Source organism: Schistocerca serialis, unplaced genomic scaffold, assembly GCF_023864345.2.
Source record: "Schistocerca serialis cubense isolate TAMUIC-IGC-003099 unplaced genomic scaffold, iqSchSeri2.2 HiC_scaffold_1393, whole genome shotgun sequence".
NCBI lineage: Eukaryota > Metazoa > Arthropoda > Insecta > Orthoptera > Acrididae > Schistocerca > Schistocerca serialis.
The window spans coordinates 6,632,616-6,654,783 of NW_026047617.1; positions in this window are offsets into that span (position 1 = coordinate 6,632,616).

The window sequence follows — 22,168 nt, forward strand, 5'->3', positions numbered from 1 at the left end:
ATCGGAATCTAAAACTGGACTCACAGGAGAAGTTCAAATCATAGAAAGGGAGAGTGTCAGTCCTCTTGTACTCTAGTCGGTATTGTGCCTTTTGTATTAAATTCGGATGCAATTTCTGTATTTCATCGTCAATAAGAAGGTCCAAGGGTTACAGTAAACCTGAAGTGAAGCATCGGAATCTAAAACTGGACTCACAGGAGAAGTTCAAATCATAGAAAGTTAGAGTGTCAGTCCTCTTGTACTTAAGTCGGCATTGTGCCTTTTGAACTTAATTCCGATGCAATTTCTGTGTTTCATCGTCAATAAGAAAGTGCAAGGTATACAGTAAACCTGAAGTGAGGCATCGGAATCCTAAACTGGACTCACAGGAGAGGTTCAAATCATAGAGAGTTAGAGTGTCAGTCCTCTTGTAGTTAAGTCGGCATTGTGCCTTTTGAATATAATTCCGATGCAATTTTTGTGTTTCATCGTCCATAAGACGGTGCAAGGTATAAACCTGAAGTGAAGCATCAGAATCTAAAACTGGAATCACAGGAGAGGTTCAAATCATAGAAAGTGAGAGTGTCAGTCCTCTTGTACTTAAGTCGGCATTGTGCCTTTTGTATTAAATTCCGATGCAATTTCTGTGTTTCATCGTCAATAAGATGGTGCAAGGTATACAGGAAACCTGAAGAGAAGCATCGGAATATAAAACTGGACTCACAGGATAAGTTCAAATCATAGTAAGAGAGAGTGACAGTCCTCTTTTACTTAAGTCGGCATTGTGCCTTTTGAATTTAATTCCGATGCAATTTCTGTGTTTCATCGTCAATAAGAAGGTGCAAGGTATACAGTAAACCTGAAGTGAACCATCGGAATCTAAAACTGGACCCACAGGAGAGGTTCGAATCATAGAAAGTTAGAGTGTCAGTCCTCTTGTACATAAGTCGGCATTGTATCTTTTATATTAAATGCGGATGTAATTTCTGTATTTCATCGTCAATAAGAAGGTCCAAGGGATACAGTAAAGCATCGGAATCTAAAACTGGACTCACAGGAGAGGTTCAAATCATAGAAAGTTAGAGTATCAGTCCTCTTGTACTTAAGTCGGCATTGTGCCTTTTGAACTTAATTCCGATGCAATTTCTGTGTTTCATCGTCTATAAGAAGGTCTGAGGGATACAGTAAACCTGAAGTGAAGCATCGGAATCTAAAACTGGACTCACAGGAGAGGTTCAAATCATAGAAAGAGAGAGTGTCAGTCCTCTTGTACTCTAGTCGGTATTGTGCCTTATGTATTAAAATCGGATGCAATTTCTATATTTCATCGTCAATAAGAAGGTCCAAGGGTTACAGTACACCTGAAGTGAAGCATCGGAATCTAAAACTGGACAAACAGGAGAGGTTCAAATCATAGAAAGTGAGAGTGTTAGTCCTCTTGTACTTAAGTCGGCATTGTGCCTTTTGTATTAAATACCGATGAATTTTCTGTGTTTCTCGTCAATAAGAAGGTCTAAGGGATACAGTAAACCTGAAGTGAAGCATCGGAATCTAAAACTGGACTCACAGGAGAGGTTCAAATCATCGAAAGGGAGAGTGTCAGTCCTCTTGTACTCTAGTCGGTATTGTGCCTTATGTATTAAATTCGGATGCAATTTCTATATTTCATCGTCAATAAGAAGGTCCAAGGGTTACAGTAGACCTGAAGTGAAGCATCGGAATCTAAAACTGGACTCACAGGAGAAGTTCAAATCATAGAAATTTAGAGTGTCAGTCCTCTTGTACTTAAGTCGGCATTGTGCCTTTTGAACTTAATTCCGATGCAATTTCTGTGTTTCATCGTCAATAAGAAGGTGCAAGGTATACAGTAAACCTGTAGTGAGGCATCGGAATCCAAAACTGGACTCACAGGAGAGGTTCAAATCATAGAGAGTTAGAGTGTCAGTCCTCTTGTACTTAAGTCGGCATTGTGCCTTTTGTATTACATGCGGATGCCATTTCTGTATTTCATCGTCAATAAGAGGGTCCAAGGGATACAGTAAACCTGAAGTGAACCATCGGAATCTAAAACTGGACCCACAGGAGAGGTTCAAATCATAGAAAGTTAGAGAGTCAGTCCTATTGTACTTAAGTCGGCATTGTATCTTTTGTATTAAATGCGGATGCAATTTCTGTATTTCATCGTCAATAAGAAGGTCCAAGGGATACAGTAAAGTATCGGAATCTAAAACTGGACTCACAGGAGAGGTTCAAATCATAGAAAGAGAGAGTGTCAGTCCTCTTTTACTTAAGTCGGCATTGTGCCTTATGTATAAAATTCGGATGCAATTTCTGTATTTCATCGTCAATAAGAAGGTCCAAGGGATACAGTAAACCTGAAGTGAAGCATCGGAATCTAAAACTGGACTCACAGGAGAGGTTCAAATCATAGAAAGTGAGAGTGTTAGTTCTCTTGTACCTAAGTCTGCATTGTGCCTTTTGTATTAAATTCCGATGTAATTTCTGTGTGTCAGCGTCAATAAGAAGGTGCAAGGTATACAGTAAACCTGAAGTGAAGCATCGGAATCTAAAACTGGACTCACAGGAGATGTTCAAATCATAGAAAGTGAGAGTTTCAGTCCTCCTTTACTTAAGTCGGCATTGTGCCTTTTGTATTAAATTCGGATGCAATTTCTGAATTTCATCGTCTATAAGAAGGTCCAAGGGATACAGTAAACCTGAAGTGAAGCATCAGAATCTAAAACTGGACTCACAGGAGAGGTTCAAATCATAGTAAGTGAGAGTGTCAGTCCTCTTGTACTTAAGTCGGTATTGTGCCTTTTGAATTAAATTTGGATGCAATTTCTGTATTTCATCGTCAATAAGAAGGTCTAAGATATACAGTAAACCTGAAGTGAAGCATCGGAATCTAAAACTGGACTCACAGGAGAGGTTCAAATCATAGATAGTTAGAGTGTCAGTCATCTTGTACTTAAGTCGGCATTGCGCCTTTTGAATTTAATTCCGATGCAATTTCTGTGTTTCATCGTCAATAAGAATGTGCAAGGTATACAGTAAACCTAAAGTGAAGCATCGGAATCCAAAACTGGACTCACAGGAGAGGTTCAAATCATAGAGAGTTAGAGCGTCAGACCTCTTGTACTTAAGCCGGCATTGTGCCTTTTGAATTTAATTCCGATGCAATTTCTGTGTTTCATCGTCAATAAGATGGTGCAAGGTATACAGGAAACCTGAAGAGAAGCATCGGAATATTAAACTGGACTCACAGGATAAGTTCAAATCATAGTAAGAGAGAGTGACAGTCCTCTTTTACTTCAGTCAGCATTGTGCCTTTTGTATTAAATTCCGATGAAATTTCTGTGTTTCATCGTCAATAAGAAGGTCCTAGGTATACAGTAAACCTGAAGTGAAGCATCGGAATCTAAAATTGGACTCACAGGAGAGGTTCAAGTCATAGAAAGTTAGAGTGTCAGTCTTCTTGGACTTAAGTCGGCATTGTGCCTTTTGAATTTAATTCCGATGCAATTTTTGTGTTTCATCGTCAATAAGACGGTGCAATGTATACAGTAAACCTAAAGTGAAGCATCGGAATCCAAAACTGGACTCACAGAGAGGTTCAAATCATAGAGAGTTAGAGCGTCATCCCTCTTGTACTTAAGTCGGCATTGTGCCTTTTGAATTTAATTCCGATGCAATTTCTGTGTTTCATCGTCAATAAGAAGGTGCAAGGTATACAGTAAACCTGAAGTGAACCATCGGAATCTAAAACTGGACCCACAGGAGAGGTTCAAATCATAGAAAGTTAGAGTGTCAGTCCTCTTGTACATAAGTCGGCATTGTATCTTTTATATTAAATGCGGATGTAATTTCTGTATTTCATCGTCAATAAGATGGTCCAAGGGATACAGTAAAGCATCGGAATCTAAAACTGGACTCACAGGAGAGGTTCAAATCATAGAAAGGGAGAGTGTCAGTCCTCTTGTACTCTAGTCGGTAATGTGCCTTATGTATTAAATTCGGATGCAATTTCTATATTTCATCGTCAATAAGAAAGTCCAAGGGTTACAGTACACCTGAAGTGAAGCATCGGAATCTAAAACTGGACAAACAGGAGAGGTTCAAATCATAGAAAGTGAGAGTGTTAGTCCTCTTGTACTTAAGTCGGCATTGTGCCTTTTGTATTAAATACCGATGAATTTTCTGTGTTTCATCGTCAATAAGAAGGTCTAAGTGATACAGTAAACCTGAAGTGAAGCATCAGAATCTAAAACTGGACTCACAGGAGAGGTTCAAATCATCGAAAGGGAGAGTGTCAGTCCTCTTGTACTCTAGTCGGTATTCTGCCTTATGTATTAAATTCGGATGCAATTTCTATATTTCATCGTCAATAAGAAGGTCCAAGGGTTACAGTAGACCTGAAGTGAAGCATCGGAATCTAAAACTGAACTCACAGGAGAAGTTCAAATCATAGAAAGTTAGAGTGTCAGTCCTCTTGTACTTAAGTCGGCATTGTGCCTTTTGAACTTAATTCCGATGCAATTTCTGTGTTTCATCGTCAATAAGTAGGTCTAAGGGATACAGCAAACCTGAAGTGAAGCATCGGAATCTAAAACTGGACTCACAGGAGAGGTTCAAATCATAGAAAGGGAGAGTGTCAGTCCTCTTGTACTCTAGTCGGTATTGTGCCTTATGTATTAAATTCGGATGCAATTTCTATATTTCATCGTCAATAAGAAGGTCCAAGGGTTACAGTACACCTGAAGTGAAGCATCGGAATCTAAAACTGGACAAACAGGAGAGGTTCAAATCATAGAAAGTGAGAGTGTTAGTTCTCTTGTACTTAAGTTGGCATTGTGCCTTTTGTATTAAATACCGATGAATTTTCTGTGTTTCATCGTCAATAAGAACGTCTAAGGTATACAGTAAACCTGAAGTGAAGCATCGGAATCTAAAACTGGACTCACAGGAGAGATTCAAATCATCGAAAGGGAGAGTGTCAGTCCTCTTGTACTCTAGTCGGTATTGTGCCTTATGTATTAAATTCGGATGCAATTTCTATATTTCATCGTCAATAAGAAGGTCCAAGGGTTACAGTAGACCTGAAGTGAAGCATCGGAATCTAAAACTGGACTCACAGGAGAGGTTCAAATCATAGAGAGTTAGAGTGTCAGTCCTCTTGTACTTAAGTCGGCATTGTGCCTTTTGTATTAAATGCGGATGCAATTTCTGTATTTCATCGTCAATAAGAAGGTCCAAGGGATACAGTAAACCTGAAGTGAACCATCGGAATCTAAAACTGGACCCACAGGAGAGGTTCAAATCATAGAAAATTAGAGAGTCAGTCCTATTGTACTTAAGTCGGCATTGTATCTTTTGTATTAAATGCGGATGCAATTTCTGTATTTCATCGTCAATAAGAAGGTCCAAGGGATACAGTAAAGTATCGGAATCTAAAACTGGACTCACAGGAGAGGTTCAAATCATAGAAAGAGAGAGTGTCAGTCCTCTTTTACTTAAGTCGGCATTGTGCCTTATGTATAAAATTCGGATGCAATTTCTGTATTTCATCGTCAATAAGAAGGTCCAAGGGATACAGTAAACCTGAAGTGAAGCATCGGAATCTAAAACTGGACTCACAGGAGAGGTTCAAATCATAGATAGTTAGAGTGTCAGTCCTCTTGTACTTAAGTCGGCATTGCGCCTTTTGAATTTAATTCCGATGCAATTTCTGTGTTTCATCGTCAATAAGAATGTGCAAGGTATACAGTAAACCTAAAGTGAAGCATCGGAATCCAAAACTGGACTCACAGGAGAGGTTCAAATCATAGAGAGTTAGAGCATCAGTCCTCTTGTACTTAAGCCGGCATTGTGCCTTTTGAATTTAATTCCGATGCAATTTCTGTGTTTCATCGTCAATAAGAAGGTGCAAGGTATACAGGAAACCTGAAGAGAAGCATCGGAATATAAAACTGGACTCACAGGATAAGTTCAAATCATAGTAAGAGAGAGTGACAGTCCTCTTTTACTTCAGTCGGCATTGTGCCTTTTGTATTAAATTCCGATGAAATTTCTGTGTTACATCGTCAATAAGAAGGTCCTAGGTATACAGTAAACCTGAAGTGAAGCATCGGAATCTAAAATTGGACTCACAGGAGAGGTTCAAGTCATAGAAAGTTAGAGTGTCAGTCTTCTTGGACTTAAGTCGGCAGTGTGCCTTTTGAATTTAATTCCGATGCAATTTTTGTGTTTCATCGTCAATAAGACGGTGCAATGTATACAGTAAACCTAAAGTGAAGCATCGGAATCCAAAACTGGACTCACAGAGAGGTTCAAATCATAGGGAGTTAGAGCGTCATCCCTCTTGTACTTAAGTCGGCATTGTGCCTTTTGAATTTAATTCCGATGCAATTTCTGTGTTTCATCGTCAATAAGAAGGTGCAAGGTATACAGTAAACCTGAAGTGAACCATCGGAATCTAAAACTGGACCCACAGGAGAGGTTCAAATCATAGAAAGTTAGAGTGTCAGTCCTCTTGTACATAAGTCGGCATTGTATCTTTTATATTAAATGCGGATGTAATTTCTGTATTTCATCGTCAATAAGATGGTCCAAGGGATACAGTAAAGCATCGGAATCTAAAACTGGACTCACAGGAGAGGTTCAAATCATAGAAAGGGAGAGTGTCAGTCCTCTTGTACTCTAGTCGGTATTGTGCCTTATGTATTAAATTCGGATGCAATTTCTATATTTCATCGTCAATAAGAAAGTCCAAGGGTTACAGTACACCTGAAGTGAAGCATCGGAATCTAAAACTGGACAAACAGGAGAGGTTCAAATCATAGAAAGTGAGAGTGTTAGTCCTCTTGTACTTAAGTCGGCATTGTGCCTTTTGTATTAAATACCGATGAATTTTCTGTGTTTCATCGTCAATAAGAAGGTCTAACTGATACAGTAAACCTGAAGTGAGGCATCAGAATCTAAAACTGGACTCACAGGAGAGGTTCAAAGCATCGAAAGGGAGAGTGTCAGTCCTCTTGTACTCTAGTCGGTATTGTGCCTTATGTATTAAATTCGGATGCAATTTCTATATTTCATCGTCAATAAGAAGGTCCAAGGGTTACAGTAAACCTGAAGTGAAGCATCGGAATCTAAAACTGAACTCACAGGAGAAGTTCAAATCATAGAAAGTTAGAGTGTCAGTCCTCTTGTACTTAAGTCGGCATTGTGCCTTTTGTATTAAATGCGGATGCAATTTCTGTATTTCATCGTCAATAAGAAGGTCCAAGGGATACAGTAAACCTGAAGTGAACCACCGGAATCTAAAACTGGACCCACAGGAGAGGTTCAAATCATAGAAAATTAGAGAGTCAGTCCTATTGTACTTAAGTCGGCATTGTATCTTTTGTATTAAATGCGGATGCAATTTCTGTATTTCATCGTCAATAAGAAGGTCCAAGGGATACAGTAAAGTATCGGAATCTAAAACTGGACTCACAGGAGTGGTTCAAATCATAGAAAGAGGGAGTGTCAGTCCTCTTTTACTTAAGTCGGCATTGTGCCTTATGTATAAAATTCGGATGCAATTTCTGTATTTCATCGTCAATAAGAAGGTCCAAGGGATACAGTAAACCTGAAGTGAAGCATCGGAATCTAAAACTGGACTCACAGGAGAGGTTCAAATCATAGGAAATGAGAGTGTTGTTCTCTTGTACCTAAGTCGGCATTGTGCCTTTTGTATTAAATTCCGATGTAATTTCTGTGTTTCATCGTCAATAAGAAGGTGCAAGGTATACAGTAAACCTGAAGTGAAGCATCGGAATCTAAAACTGGACTCACAGGAGAGGTTCAAATCATAGAAAGTGAGAGTTTCAGTCCTCCTTTACTTAAGTCGGCATTGTGCCTTTTGTATTAAATTCGGATGCAATTTCTGAATTTCATCGTCAATAAGAAGGTCCAAGGGATACAGTAAACCTGAAGAGAAGCATCGGAATCTAAAACTGGACTCACAGGAGAGGTTCAAATCATAGTAAGTGAGAGTGTCAGTCCTCTTGAACTTAGGTCGGTATTGTGCCTTTTGAATTAAATTTGGATGCAATTTCTGTATTTTATCGTCAATAAGAAGGTCTAGGATATACAGTAAACCTGAAGTGAAGCATCGGAATCTAAAACTGGACTCACAGGAGAGGTTCAAATCATAGATAGATAGAGTGTCAGTCCTCTTGTACTTAAGTCGGCATTGCGCCTTTTGAATTTAATTCCGATGCAATTTCTGTGTTTCATCGTCAATAAGAATGTGCAAGGTATACAGTAAACCTAAAGTGAAGCATCGGAATCCAAAACTGGACTCACAGGAGAGGTTCAAATCATACAGAGATAGAGTGTCAGTCCTCTTGTACTTTAGTCGTCATTGTGCCTTTTGTATTAAATTCCGATGTAATTTTTGTGTTTCATCGTCAATAAGAAGGTGCAAGGTATACAGTAAACTGGAAGTAAAGCATTGGAATCTAAAACTGGCCTCACAGGAGAGGTTCAAATCATGGAAACAGAGAGTGTCAGTCCTCTTTTACTTAAGTCGGCATTGTGCCTTATGTATTAAATTCTGATGCAATTTCTGTATTTCATCGTCAATAAGAAGGTCTAAGATATACAGTAAACCTGAAGTGAAGCATCGGAATCTAAAACTGGACTCACAGGAGAGGTTCAAATCATAGATAGTTAGAGTGTCAGTCCTCTTGTACTTAAGTCGGCATTGTGCCTTTTGTATTAAATTCGGATGCAATTTCTTTGTTTCATCGTCAATAAGAAGGTCCAAGGGATACAGTAAACCTGAAGTGAAGCACCGGAATCTAAAACTGGACTCACAGGAGAGGTTCAAATCATAGATAGAGTGTCAGTCCTCTTGTACTTAAGTCGGCATTGTGTCTTTTGAATTTAATTCCGATGCAATTTCTGTGTTTCATCGTCAATAAGAAGGTGCAAGGTATACAGTAAACCAGAAGTGAAGCATCGGAATCTAAAACTGGACTCACAGGAGAGGTTCAAATCATAGAAAGAGAGACGGTCAGTCCTCTTTTACTTAAGTCGGAATTGTGACTTATGTATTAAATTCGGACATAATTTCTGTATATCGTCGTCAATAAGACGGTCCAAGCGATACAGTAAACCTGAAGTGAAGCATCGGAATCTAAAACTGGACTCACAGGAGAGGTTCAAATCGTAGAAAGTGAGAGTGTTAGTCCTCTTTTACTTAAGTCGGCATTGTGCCTTTTGTATTAAATTTGGAAGCAATCTCTGTGTTTCATCGTCAATAAGAAGGTGCAAGGTATACAGTACACCTGAAGCGAAGCATCGGAATCTAAAACTGGACTCACAGGCGAGGTTCAAATCATAGAAAGTGAGAGTGTCAGTCCTCTTGTACTTAAGTCGGCACTGTGCATTTTTAATTTAACTCCGAAACAATTTCTGTGTTTCATCGTCAATAAGAAGGTGCAAGGTATACAGTAAACCTGAAGTGAAGCATTGGAATCTTAAACTGGACTCACAGGAGAGGTTCGAATAATAGAAAGACAGAGTGTCAGTCCTCTTTTACTTAAGTCGGCATTCTACTTTTGTATTAAATTCGGATGCAATTTCTGTGTTTCATCGTCAATAAGAAGGTCCAAGGTATACAGTAAACCTGAAGTGAAGCATCGGAATCTAAAACTGGACTCACAGGCGAGGTTCAAAACACAGAAAGTGACAGTGTCAGTCCTCTTGTACTTAAGTCGGCACTGTGCATTTTAAATTTTACTCCGAAACAATATCTGTGTTTCATCGTCAATAAGAAGGTGCAAGGTATACAGTAAACCTGAAAAGAAGCATTGGAATCTTCAACTGGACTCACAGGAGAGGTTCAAATAATAGAAAGAGAGAGTGTCAGTCCTCTTTTACTTAGGTCGGCATTGTGCCTTTTGAATTTAATTCCGATGCAATTTCTGTGTTTCATCGTCAATAAGAATGTGCAAGGTATACAGTAAACCTGAAGTGAAGCATCGGAATCTAAAACTGGACTCACAGGAGAGGTTCAAATCATAGAGAGTTAGAGTGTCAGTCCTCTTGTACTTAAGTCGGCATTGTGCCTTTTGTATTAAATGCGGATGCAATTTCTGTATTTCATCGTCAATAAGAAGGTCCAAGGGATACAGTAAACCTGAAGTGAACCATCGGAATCTAAAACTGGACCCACAGGAGAGGTTCAAATCATAGAAAATTAGAGAGTCAGTCCTATTGTACTTAAGTCGGCATTGTATCTTTTGTATTAAATGCGGATGCAATTTCTGTATTTCATCGTCAATAAGAAGGTCCAAGGGATACAGTAAAGTATCGGAATTTAAAACTGGACTCACAGGAGAGGTTCAAATCATAGAAAGAGAGAGTGTCAGTCCTCTTTTACTTAAGTCGGCATTGTGCCTTATGTATAAAATTCGGATGCAATTTCTGTATTTCATTGTCAATAAGAAGGTCCAAGGGATACAGTAAACCTGAAGTGAAGCATCGGAATCTAAAACTGGACTCACAGGAGAGGTTCAAATCATAGAAAGTGAGAGTGTTGTTCTCTTGTACCTAAGTCGGCATTGTGCCTTTTGTATTAAATTCCGATGTAATTTCTGTGTTTCATCGTCAATAAGAAGGTGCAAGGTATACAGTAAACCTGAAGTGAAGCATCGGAATCTAAAACTGGACTCACAGGAGAGGTTCAAATCATAGAAAGTGAGAGTTTCAGTCCTCCTTTAATTAAGTCGGCATTGTGCCTTTTGTATTAAATTCGGATGCAATTTCTGAATTTCATCGTCAATAAGAAGGTCCAAGGGATAAAGTAAACCTGAAGTGAAGCATCGGAATCTAAAACTGGACTCACAGGAGAGGTTCAAATCATAGTAAGTGAGAGTGTCAGTCCTCTTGTACTTAAGTCGGTATTGTGCCATTTGAATTAAATTTGGATGCAATTTCTGTATTTTATCGTCAATAAGAAGGACTAGGATATACAGTAAACCTGAAGTGAAGCATCGGAATCTAAAACTGGACTCACAGGAGAGGTTCAAATCATAGATAATTAGAGTGTCAGTCCTCTTGTACTTAAGTCGGCATTGCGCCTTTTGAATTTAATTCCGATGTAATTTCTATGTTTCATCGTCAATAAGAAGGTGCAAGGTATACAGTAAACCGGAAGTGAAGCATTGGAATCTAAAACTGGCCTCACAGGAGAGGTTCAAATCATGGAAACAGAGAGTGTCAGTCCTCTTTTACTTAAGTCGGCATTGTGCCTTATGTATTAAATTCGGATGCAATTTCTGTATTTCATCGTCAATAAGAAGGTCTAAGATATACAGTAAACCTGCAGTGAAGCATCGGAAACTAAAACTGGACTCACAGGAGAGGTTCAAATCAAAGATAGTTAGAGTGTCAGTCCTCTTGTACTTAAGTCGGCATTGTGCCTTTTGTATTAAAATCGGATGCAATTTCTTTGTTTCATCGTCAATAAGAAGGTCCAAGGGATACAGTAAACCTGAAGTGAAGCACCGGAATCTAAAACTGGACTCACAGGAGAGGTTCAAATCATAGATAGAGTGTCAGTCCTCTTGTACTTAAGTCGGCATTGTGTCTTTTGAATTTAATTCCGATGCAATTTCTGTGTTTCATGGTCAATAAGAAGGTTCAAGGTATACAGTAAACCAGAAGTGAAGCATCGGAATCTAAAACTGGACTCACAGGAGAGGTTCAAATCATAGGAAGAGAGACGGTCAGTCCTCTTTTACTTAAGTCGGAATTGTGACTTATGTATTAAATTCGGACGCAATTTCTGTATATCGTTGTCAATAAGACGGTCCAAGGGATACAGTAAACCTGAAGTGAAGCATCGGAATCTAAAACTGGACTCACAGGAGAGGTTCAAATCGTAGAAAGTGAGAGTGTTAGTCCTCTTTTACTTAAGTCGGCATTGTGCCTTTTGTATTAAATTTGGAAGCAATCTCTTTGTTTCATCGTCAATAAGAAGGTGCAAGGTATACAGTACACCTGAAGTGAAGCATCGGAATCTAAAACTGGACTCACAGGCGAGGTTCAAATCATAGAAAGTGAGAGTGTCAGTCCTCTTGTACTTAAGTCGGCACTGTGCATTTTAAATGTAACTCCGAAACAATTTCTGTGTTTCATCGTCAATAAGAAGGTGCAAGGTATACAGTAAACCTGAAGTGAAGCATTGGAATCTTAAACTGGACTCACAGGAGAGGTTCGAATAATAGAAAGAGAGAGTGTCAGTCCTCTTTTACTTAAGTCGGCATTGTACCTTTTGTATTAAATTCGGATGCAATTTCTGTGTTTCATCGTCAATAAGAAGGTCCAAGGTATACAGTAAACCTGAAGTGAAGCATCGGAATCTAAAACTGGACTCACAGGCGAGGTTCAAAACACAGAAAGTGACAGTGTCAGTCCTCTTGTACTTAAGTCGGCACTGTGCATTTTAAATTTTACTCCGAAACAATTTCTGTGTTTCATCGTCAATAAGAAGGTGCAAGGTTTACAGTAAACTTGAAGTGAAGCATTGGAATCTTCAACTGGACTCACAGGAGAGGTTCAAATAATAGAAAGAGAGAGTGTCAGTCCTCTTTTACTTAGGTCGGCATTGTACCTTTTGTATTAAATTCTGATGCGATTTCTGTATTTCATCATCAATAAGAAGGTCCTAGGGATACAGTAAACCTGAAGTGAAGCATCGGAATCTAAAACTGGACTCACAGGATAGGTTCACATCATAGTAAGTGAGAGTGTCAGTCGTCTTGTACTTAAGTCGGCATTGTGCCTTTTGAATTTAATTCCGATGCAATTTCTGTGTTTCATCGTCAATAAGAATGTGCAAGGTATACAGTAAACCTGAAGTGAAGCATCGGAATCTAAAACTGGACTCACAGGAGAGGTTCAAATCATAGAGAGTTAGAGTGTCAGTCCTCTTGTACTTAAGTCGGCATTGTGCCTTTTGTATAAAATGCGGATGCAATTTCTGTATTTCATCGTCAATAAGAAGGTCCAAGGGATACAGTAAACCTGAAGTGAACCATCGGAATCTAAAACTGGACCCACAGGAGAGGTTCAAATCATAGGAAATTAGAGAGTCAGTCCTATTGTACTTAAGTCGGCATTGTATCTTTTGTATTAAATGCGGATGCAATTTCTGTATTTCATCGTCAATAAGAAGGTCCAAGGGATACAGTAAAGTATCGGAATTTAAAACTGGACTCACAGGAGAGGTTCAAATCATAGAAAGAGAGAGTGTCAGTCCTCTTTTACTTAAGTCGGCATTGTGCCTTATGTATAAAATTCGGATGCAATTTCTGTATTTCATCGTCAATAAGAAGGTCCAAGGGATACAGTAAACCTGAAGTGAAGCATCGGAATCTAAAACTGGACTCACAGGAGAGGTTCAAATCATAGAAAGTGAGAGTGTTGTTCTCTTGTACCTAAGTCGGCATTGTGCCTTTTGTATTAAATTCCGATGTAATTTCTGTGTTTCATCGTCAATAAGAAGGTGCAAGGTATACAGTAAACCTGAAGTGAAGCATCGGAATCTAAAACTGGACTCACAGGAGAGGTTCAAATCATAGAAAGTGAGAGTTTCAGTCCTCCTTTACTTAAGTCGGCATTGTGCCTTTTGTATTAAATTCGGATGCAATTTCTGAATTTCATCGTCAATAAGAAGGTCCAAGGGATAAAGTAAACCTGAAGTGAAGCATCGGAATCTAAAACTGGACTCACAGGAGAGGTTCAAATCATAGTAAGTGAGAGTGTCAGTCCTCTTGTACTTAAGTCGGTATTGTGCCATTTGAATTAAATTTGGATGCAATTTCTGTATTTTATCGTCAATAAGAAGGACTAGGATATACAGTAAACCTGAAGTGAAGCATCGGAATCTAAAACTGGACTCACAGGAGAGGTTCAAATCATAGATAATTAGAGTGTCAGTCCTCTTGTACTTAAGTCGGCATTGCGCCTTTTGAATTTAATTCCGATGTAATTTCTATGTTTCATCGTCAATAAGAAGGTGCAAGGTATACAGTAAACCGGAAGTGAAGCATTGGAATCTAAAACTGGCCTCACAGGAGAGGTTCAAATCATGGAAACAGAGAGTGTCAGTCCTCTTTTACTTAAGTCGGCATTGTGCCTTATGTATTAAATTCGGATGCAATTTCTGTATTTCATCGTCAATAAGAAGGTCTAAGATATACAGTAAACCTGCAGTGAAGCATCGGAAACTAAAACTGGACTCACAGGAGAGGTTCAAATCAAAGATAGTTAGAGTGTCAGTCCTCTTGTACTTAAGTCGGCATTGTGCCTTTTGTATTAAAATCGGATGCAATTTCTTTGTTTCATCGTCAATAAGAAGGTCCAAGGGATACAGTAAACCTGAAGTGAAGCACCGGAATCTAAAACTGGACTCACAGGAGAGGTTCAAATCATAGATAGAGTGTCAGTCCTCTTGTACTTAAGTCGGCATTGTGTCTTTTGAATTTAATTCCGATGCAATTTCTGTGTTTCATGGTCAATAAGAAGGTTCAAGGTATACAGTAAACCAGAAGTGAAGCATCGGAATCTAAAACTGGACTCACAGGAGAGGTTCAAATCATAGGAAGAGAGACGGTCAGTCCTCTTTTACTTAAGTCGGAATTGTGACTTATGTATTAAATTCGGACGCAATTTCTGTATATCGTTGTCAATAAGACGGTCCAAGGGATACAGTAAACCTGAAGTGAAGCATCGGAATCTAAAACTGGACTCACAGGAGAGGTTCAAATCGTAGAAAGTGAGAGTGTTAGTCCTCTTTTACTTAAGTCGGCATTGTGCCTTTTGTATTAAATTTGGAAGCAATCTCTTTGTTTCATCGTCAATAAGAAGGTGCAAGGTATACAGTACACCTGAAGTGAAGCATCGGAATCTAAAACTGGACTCACAGGCGAGGTTCAAATCATAGAAAGTGAGAGTGTCAGTCCTCTTGTACTTAAGTCGGCACTGTGCATTTTAAATGTAACTCCGAAACAATTTCTGTGTTTCATCGTCAATAAGAAGGTGCAAGGTATACAGTAAACCTGAAGTGAAGCATTGGAATCTTAAACTGGACTCACAGGAGAGGTTCGAATAATACAAAGAGAGAGTGTCAGTCCTCTTTTACTTAAGTCAGCATTGTACCTTTTGTATTAAATTCGGATGCAATTTCTGTGTTTCATCGTCAATAAGAAGGTCCAAGGTATACAGTAAACCTGAAGTGAAGCATCGGAATCTAAAACTGGACTCACAGGCGAGGTTCAAAACACAGAAAGTGACAGTGTCAGTCCTCTTGTACTTAAGTCGGCACTGTGCATTTTAAATTTTACTCCGAAACAATTTCTGTGTTTCATCGTCAATAAGAAGGTGCAAGGTTTACAGTAAACTTGAAGTGAAGCATTGGAATCTTCAACTGGACTCACAGGAGAGGTTCAAATAATAGAAAGAGAGAGTGTCAGTCCTCTTTTACTTAGGTCGGCATTGTACCTTTTGTATTAAATTCTGATGCGATTTCTGTATTTCATCATCAATAAGAAGGTCCTAGGGATACAGTAAACCTGAAGTGAAGCATCGGAATCTAAAACTGGACTCACAGGATAGGTTCACATCATAGTAAGTGAGAGTGTCAGTCGTCTTGTACTTAAGTCGGCATTGTGCCTTTTGAATTTAATTCCGATGCAATTTCTGTGTTTCATCGTCAATAAGAATGTGCAAGGTATACAGTAAACCTGAAGTGAAGCATCGGAATCTAAAACTGGACCCACAGGAGAGGTTCAAATCATAGAAAATTAGAGAGTCAGTCCTATTGTACTTAAGTCGGCATTGTATCTTTTGTATTAAATGCGGATGCAATTTCTGTATTTCATCGTCAATAAGAAGGTCCAAGGGACACAGTAAAGTATCGGAATTTAAAACTGGACTCACAGGAGAGGTTCAAATCATAGAAAGAGAGAGTGTCAGTCCTCTTTTACTTAAGTCGGCATTGTGCCTTATGTATAAAATTCGGATGCAATTTCTGTATTTCATCGTCAATAAGAAGGTCCAAGGGATACAGTAAACCTGAAGTGAAGCATCGGAATCTAAAACTGGACTCACAGGAGAGGTTCAAATCATAGAAAGTGAGAGTGTTGTTCTCTTGTACCTAAGTCGGCATTGTGCCTTTTGTATTAAATTCCGATGTAATTTCTGTGTTTCATCGTCAATAAGAAGGTGCAAGGTATACAGTAAACCTGAAGTGAAGCATCGGAATCTAAAACTGGACTCACAGGAGAGGTTCAAATCATAGAAAGTGAGAGTTTCAGTCCTCCTTTACTTAAGTCGGCATTGTGCCTTTTGTATTAAATTCGGATGCAATTTCTGAATTTCATCGTCAATAAGAAGGTCCAAGGGATACAGTAAACCTGAAGTGAAGCATCGGAATCTAAAACTGCACTCACAGGAGAGGTTCAAATCATAGTAAGTGAGAGTGTCAGTCCTCTTGTACTTAAGTCGGTATTGTGCCTTTTGAATTAAATTTGGATGCTATTTCTGTATTTTATCGTCAATAAGAAGGACTAGGATATACAGTAAACCTGAAGTGAAGCATCGGAATCTAAAACTGGACTCACAGGAGAGGTTCAAATCATAGATAGTTAGAGTGTCAGTCCTCTTGTACTTAAGTCGGCATTGCGCCTTTTGAATTTAATTCCGATGCAGTTTCTGTGTTTCATCGTCAATAAGAATGTGCAAGGTATACAGTAAACCTAAAGTGAAGCATCGGAATCCAAAACTGGACTCACAGGAGAGGTTCAAATCATACAGAGTTAGAGTGTCAGTCCTCTTGTACTTAAGTCGTCATTGTGCCTTTTGTATTAAATTCCGATGTAATTTCTGTGTTTCATCGTCAATAAGAAGGTGCAAGGTATACAGTAAACCGGAAGTAAAGCATTGGAATCTAAAACTGGCCTCACAGGAGAGGTTCAAATCATGGAAACAGAGAGTGTCAGTCCTCTTTTACTTAAGTCGGCATTGTGCCTTATGTATTAAATTCGGATGCAATTTCTGTATTTCATCGTCAATAAGAAGGTCTAAGATATACAGTAAACCTGCAGTGAAGCATCGGAAACTAAAACTGGACTCACAGGAGAGGTTCAAATCATAGATAGTTAGAGTGTCAGTCCTCTTGTACTTAAGTCGGCATTGTGCCTTTTGTATTAAATTCGGATGCAATTTCTTTGTTTCATCGTCAATAAGAAGGTCCAAGGGATACAGTAAACCTGAAGTGAAGCACCGGAATCTAAAACTGGACTCACAGGAGAGGTTCAAATCATAGATAGAGTGTCAGTCCTCTTGTACTTAAGTCGGCATTGTGTCTTTTGAATTTAATTCCGATGCAATTTCTGTGTTTCATGGTCAATAAGAAGGTGCAAGGTATACAGTAAACCAGAAGTGAAGCATCGGAATCTAAAACTGGACTCACAGGAGAGGTTCAAATCATAGAAAGAGAGACGGTCAGTCCTCTTTTACTTAAGTCGGAATTGTGACTTTTGTATTAAATTCGGACGCAATTTCTGTATATCGTTGTCAATAAGACGGTCCAAGGGATACAGTAAACCTGAAGTGAAGCATCGGAATCTAAAACTGGACTCACAGGAGAGGTTCAGATCGTAGAAAGTGAGAGTGTTAGTCCTCTTTTACTTAAGTCGGCATTGTGCCTTTTGTATTAAATTTGGAAGCAATCTCTTTGTTTCATCGTCAATAAGAAGGTGCAAGGTATACAGTACACCTGAAGTGAAGCATCGGAATCTAAAACTGGACTCACAGGCGTGGTTCAAATCATAGAAAGTGAGAGTGTCAGTCCTCTTGTACTTAAGTCGGCACTGTGCATTTTAAATTTAACTCCGAAACAATTTCTGTGTTTCATCGTCAATAAGAAGGTGCAAGGTATACAGTAAACCTGAAGTGAAGCATTGGAATCTTAAACTGGACTCACAGGAGAGGTTCGAATAATAGAAAGAGAGAGTGTCAGTCCTCTTTTACTTAATTCGGCATTGTACCTTTTGTATTAAATTCGGATGCAATTTCTGTGTTTCATCGTCAATAAGAAGGTCCAAGGTATACAGTAAACCTGAAGTGAAGCATCGGAATCTAAAACTGGACTCACAGGCGAGGTTTCTAAACACAGAAAGAGACAGTGTCAGTCCTCTTGTACTTAAGTCGGTACTGTGCATTTTAAATTTAACTCCGAAACAATTTCTGTGTTTCATCGTCAATAAGAAGGTGCAAGGTATACAGTAAGCCTGAAGTGAAGCATTGGAATCTTAAACTGGACTCACAGGAGAGGTTCAAATAATAGAAAGAGAGAGTGTCAGTCCTCTTTTACTTAGGTCGGCATTGTACCTTTTGTATTAAATTCTGATGCGATTTCTGTATTTCATCATCAATAAGAAGGTCCAAGGGATACAGTAAACCTGAAGTGAAGCATCGGAATCTAAAACTGGACTCTCAGGATAGGTTCACATCATAGTAAGTGAGAGTGTCAGTCCTCTTGTACTTAGTCGGCATTGTGCCTTTTGAATTTAATTCCGATGTAATTTCTGTGTTTCATCGTCAATAAGAATGTGCAAGGTATACAGTAAACCTAAAGTGAAGCATCGGAATCTAAATCTGGACTCACAGGAGAGGTTCAAATCATACAGAGTTAGAGTGTCAGTCCTCTTGTACTTAAGTCGTCATTGTGCCTTTTGTATTAAATTCCGATGTAATTTCTGTGTTTCATCGTCAATAAGAAGGTGCAAGGTATACAGTAAATCGGAAGTGAAGCATTGGAATCTAAAACTGGCCTCACAGGAGAGGTTCAAATCATAGAAACAGAGAGTGTCAGTCCTCTTTTACTTAAGTCGGCATTGTGCCTTATGTATTAAATTCGGATGCAATTTCTGTATTTCATCGTCAATAAGAAGGTCCATGGGATACAATAAACCTGAAGTGCAGCATTGGAATCTAAAACTGGACTCACAGGAGAGGTTCAAATCATAGAGAGTGAGAGTGTCAGTCCCCTTGTACTTAAGTCGGCATTGTGCCTTTTGTATTAAATTCGGATGCAACTTCTTTGTTTCATCGTCAATAAGAAGGTCCAAGGGATACAGTAAACCTGAAGTGAAGCACCGGAATCTAAATCTGGACTCACAGGAGAGGTTCAAATCATAGATAGAGTGTCAGTCGTCTTGTACTTAAGTCGGCATTGTGTCTTTTGAATTTAATTCCGATGCAATTTCTGTGTTTCATCGTCAATAAGAAGGTGCAAGGTATACAGTAAACCAGAAGTGAAGCATCGGAATCTAAAACTGGACTCACAGGAGAGGTTCAAATCATAGAAAGAGAGAAGGTCAGTCCTCTTTTACTTAAGTCGGAATTGTGCCTTATGTATTAAATTCGGACGCAATTTCTGTATATCATCGTCAATAAGACGGTCCAAGGGATACAGTAAACCTGAAGTGAAGCATCAGAATCTAAAACTGGACTCACAGGAGAGGTTCAAATCGTAGAAAGTGAGAGTGTTAGTCCTCTTTTACTTAAGTCGGCATTGTGCCTTTTGTATTAAATTCGGATGCAATCTCAGTGTTTCATCGTCAATAAGAAGGTGCAAGGTATACAGTAAACCTGAAGTGAAGCATCGGAATCCAAAACTGCACTCAAAGGAGAGGTTCAAATCATAGTAAGTGTGAGTGTTAGTCCTCTTGTACTTAAGTCTGCATTATGCCTTTTGTATCATATTCCGATGTAATTTCTGTGTTTCATCGTCAATAAGTAGGTGCAAGGTATACAGTAAACCTGAAGTGAAGCATCGGAATCCAAAACGGGACTCACAGGAGAGGTTCAAATCATAGATAGAAGGTCAGTCCTCTTGTACTTAAGTCGGCATTGTGTCTTTTGAATTTAATTCCGATGCAATTTCTGTGTTTCATCGTCAATAAGTAGGTGCAAGGTGTACAGTAAACCTGAAGTGAAGCATCGGAATCCAAAACGGGACTCACAGGAGAGGTTCAAATCATAGAAAGTGAGAGTGTCAGTCCTCTTGTACCTAAGTCGGCATTGTGCCTTTTGTATTTAATTCCGATGAAATTTCTGTTTTTCATCGTCAATAAGAGGGTCCAAGAGATACAGTAAACCTGAAGTGTAGCATCGGAATCTGAAACTGGACTCACAGGAGAGGTTCAAATCATAGTAAGCGAGAGTGTCAGTCCTCTTGTACTTATGTCGGTATTGTGCCTTTTGAATTAAATTTGGATGAAATTTCTGTATTTCATCGTCAATAAGACGGTGCAATGTATACAGTAAACCTGTAGTGAAGCATCGGAATCCAAAACTGGACTCACAGGAGAGGTTCAAATCATAGAGAGTTAGAGTTTCAGTCCTCTTGTACTTAAGTCGGCATTGTGATTTTTGAATTTAATTCCGATGCAATTTCTGTGTTTCATCGTCAATAAGAAGGTGCAAGGTATACAGTAAACCTGAAGTGAACCATCGGAATCTAAAACTGGACCCACAGGAGAGGTTCAAATCATAGAATGTTAGAGTGTCAGTCCTCTTGTACTTAAGTCTGCATTGTGCCTTTTGAATTTAATTCCGATGCAATTTCTGTGTTTCATCGTCAATAATAAGGTGCAAGGTATACAGTAAACCTGAAGTGATGCATCGAAATCTAAAACTGGACTCACAGGATAGGTTCAAATCATAGAAAGAGAGAGTGACAGTCCTCTTTTACTTAAGTCGGCATTGTGCCTTTTGTATTAAATTCCGATGAAATTTCTGTGTTTCATCGTCAATAAGAAGGTCCTAGGTATACAGTAAACCTGAAGTGAAGCATCAGAATCTAAAACTGGACTCACAGGAGAGGTTCAAATCATAGTAAGTGAGAGTGTCAGTCCTCTTGTACTTAAGTCGGTATTGTGCCTTTTGAATTAAATTTGGATGCAATTTCTATATTTCATCGTCAATATGAAGGTTAAAGATATACAGTAAACCTGAAGTGAAGCGTGTGTGTGTTGGGGTATACGGGCGCTCAACATCGAGGTCATCAGCGCCCTGAAGTGAAGCATCGGAATCTAAAACTGGACTCACAGGAGTGGTTCAAATCATAGATAGTTAGAGTGTCAGTCCTCTTGTACTTAAGTCTGCATTGTGCCTTTTGAATTTAATTCCGATGCAATTTCTGTGCTTCATCGTCAATTAGAATGTGCAAGGTATACAGTAAACCTAAAGTGAAGCATCGGAATCCAAAACTGGACTCACAGGAGAGGTTCAAATCATACAGAGTTAGAGTGTCAGTCCTCTTGTACTTAAGTCGTCATTGTGCTTTTGTATTAAATTCCGATGTAATTTCTGTGTTTCATCGTCAATAAGAAGGTGCAAGGTATACAGTAAACCGGAAGTGAAGCATTGGAATCTAAAACTGGCCTCACAGGAGAGATTCAAATCATAGAAACAGAGAGTGTCAGTCCTCTTTTACTTACTCGGCATTGTGCCTTATGTAATAAATTCGGATGCAATTTCTGTATTTCATCGTCAATAAGAAGGTCCAAGGGATATAATAAACCTGAAGTGCAGCTTCGGAATCTAAAACTGGACTCACAGGAGATGTTCAAATCATAGAAAGTGAGAGTGTCAGTCCTCTTGTACTTAAGTCGGCATTGTGCCTTTTGTATTAAATTCGGATGCAATTTCTTTGTTTCATCGTCAATAAGAAGGTCCAAGGGATGCAGTAAACCTGAAGTGAAGTACCGGAATCTAAAACTGGACTCACAGGAGAGGTTCAAATGATAGATAGAGTGTCAGTCGTCTTGTACTTAAGTCGGCATTGTGTCTTTTGAATTTAATTCCGATGCAATTTCTGTGTTTCATCGTCAATAAGAAGGTGCAAGGTATACAGTAAACCAGAAGTGAAGCATCGGAATCTAAAACTGGACTCACAGGAGAGGTTCAAATCATAGAAAGAGAGAAGGTCAGTCCTCTATTACTTAAGTCGGAATTGTGCCTTATGTATTAAATTCGGACGCAATTTCTGTATATCATCGTCAATAAGACGGTCCAAGGGATACAGTAAACCTGAAGTGAAGCATCAGAATCTAAAACTGGA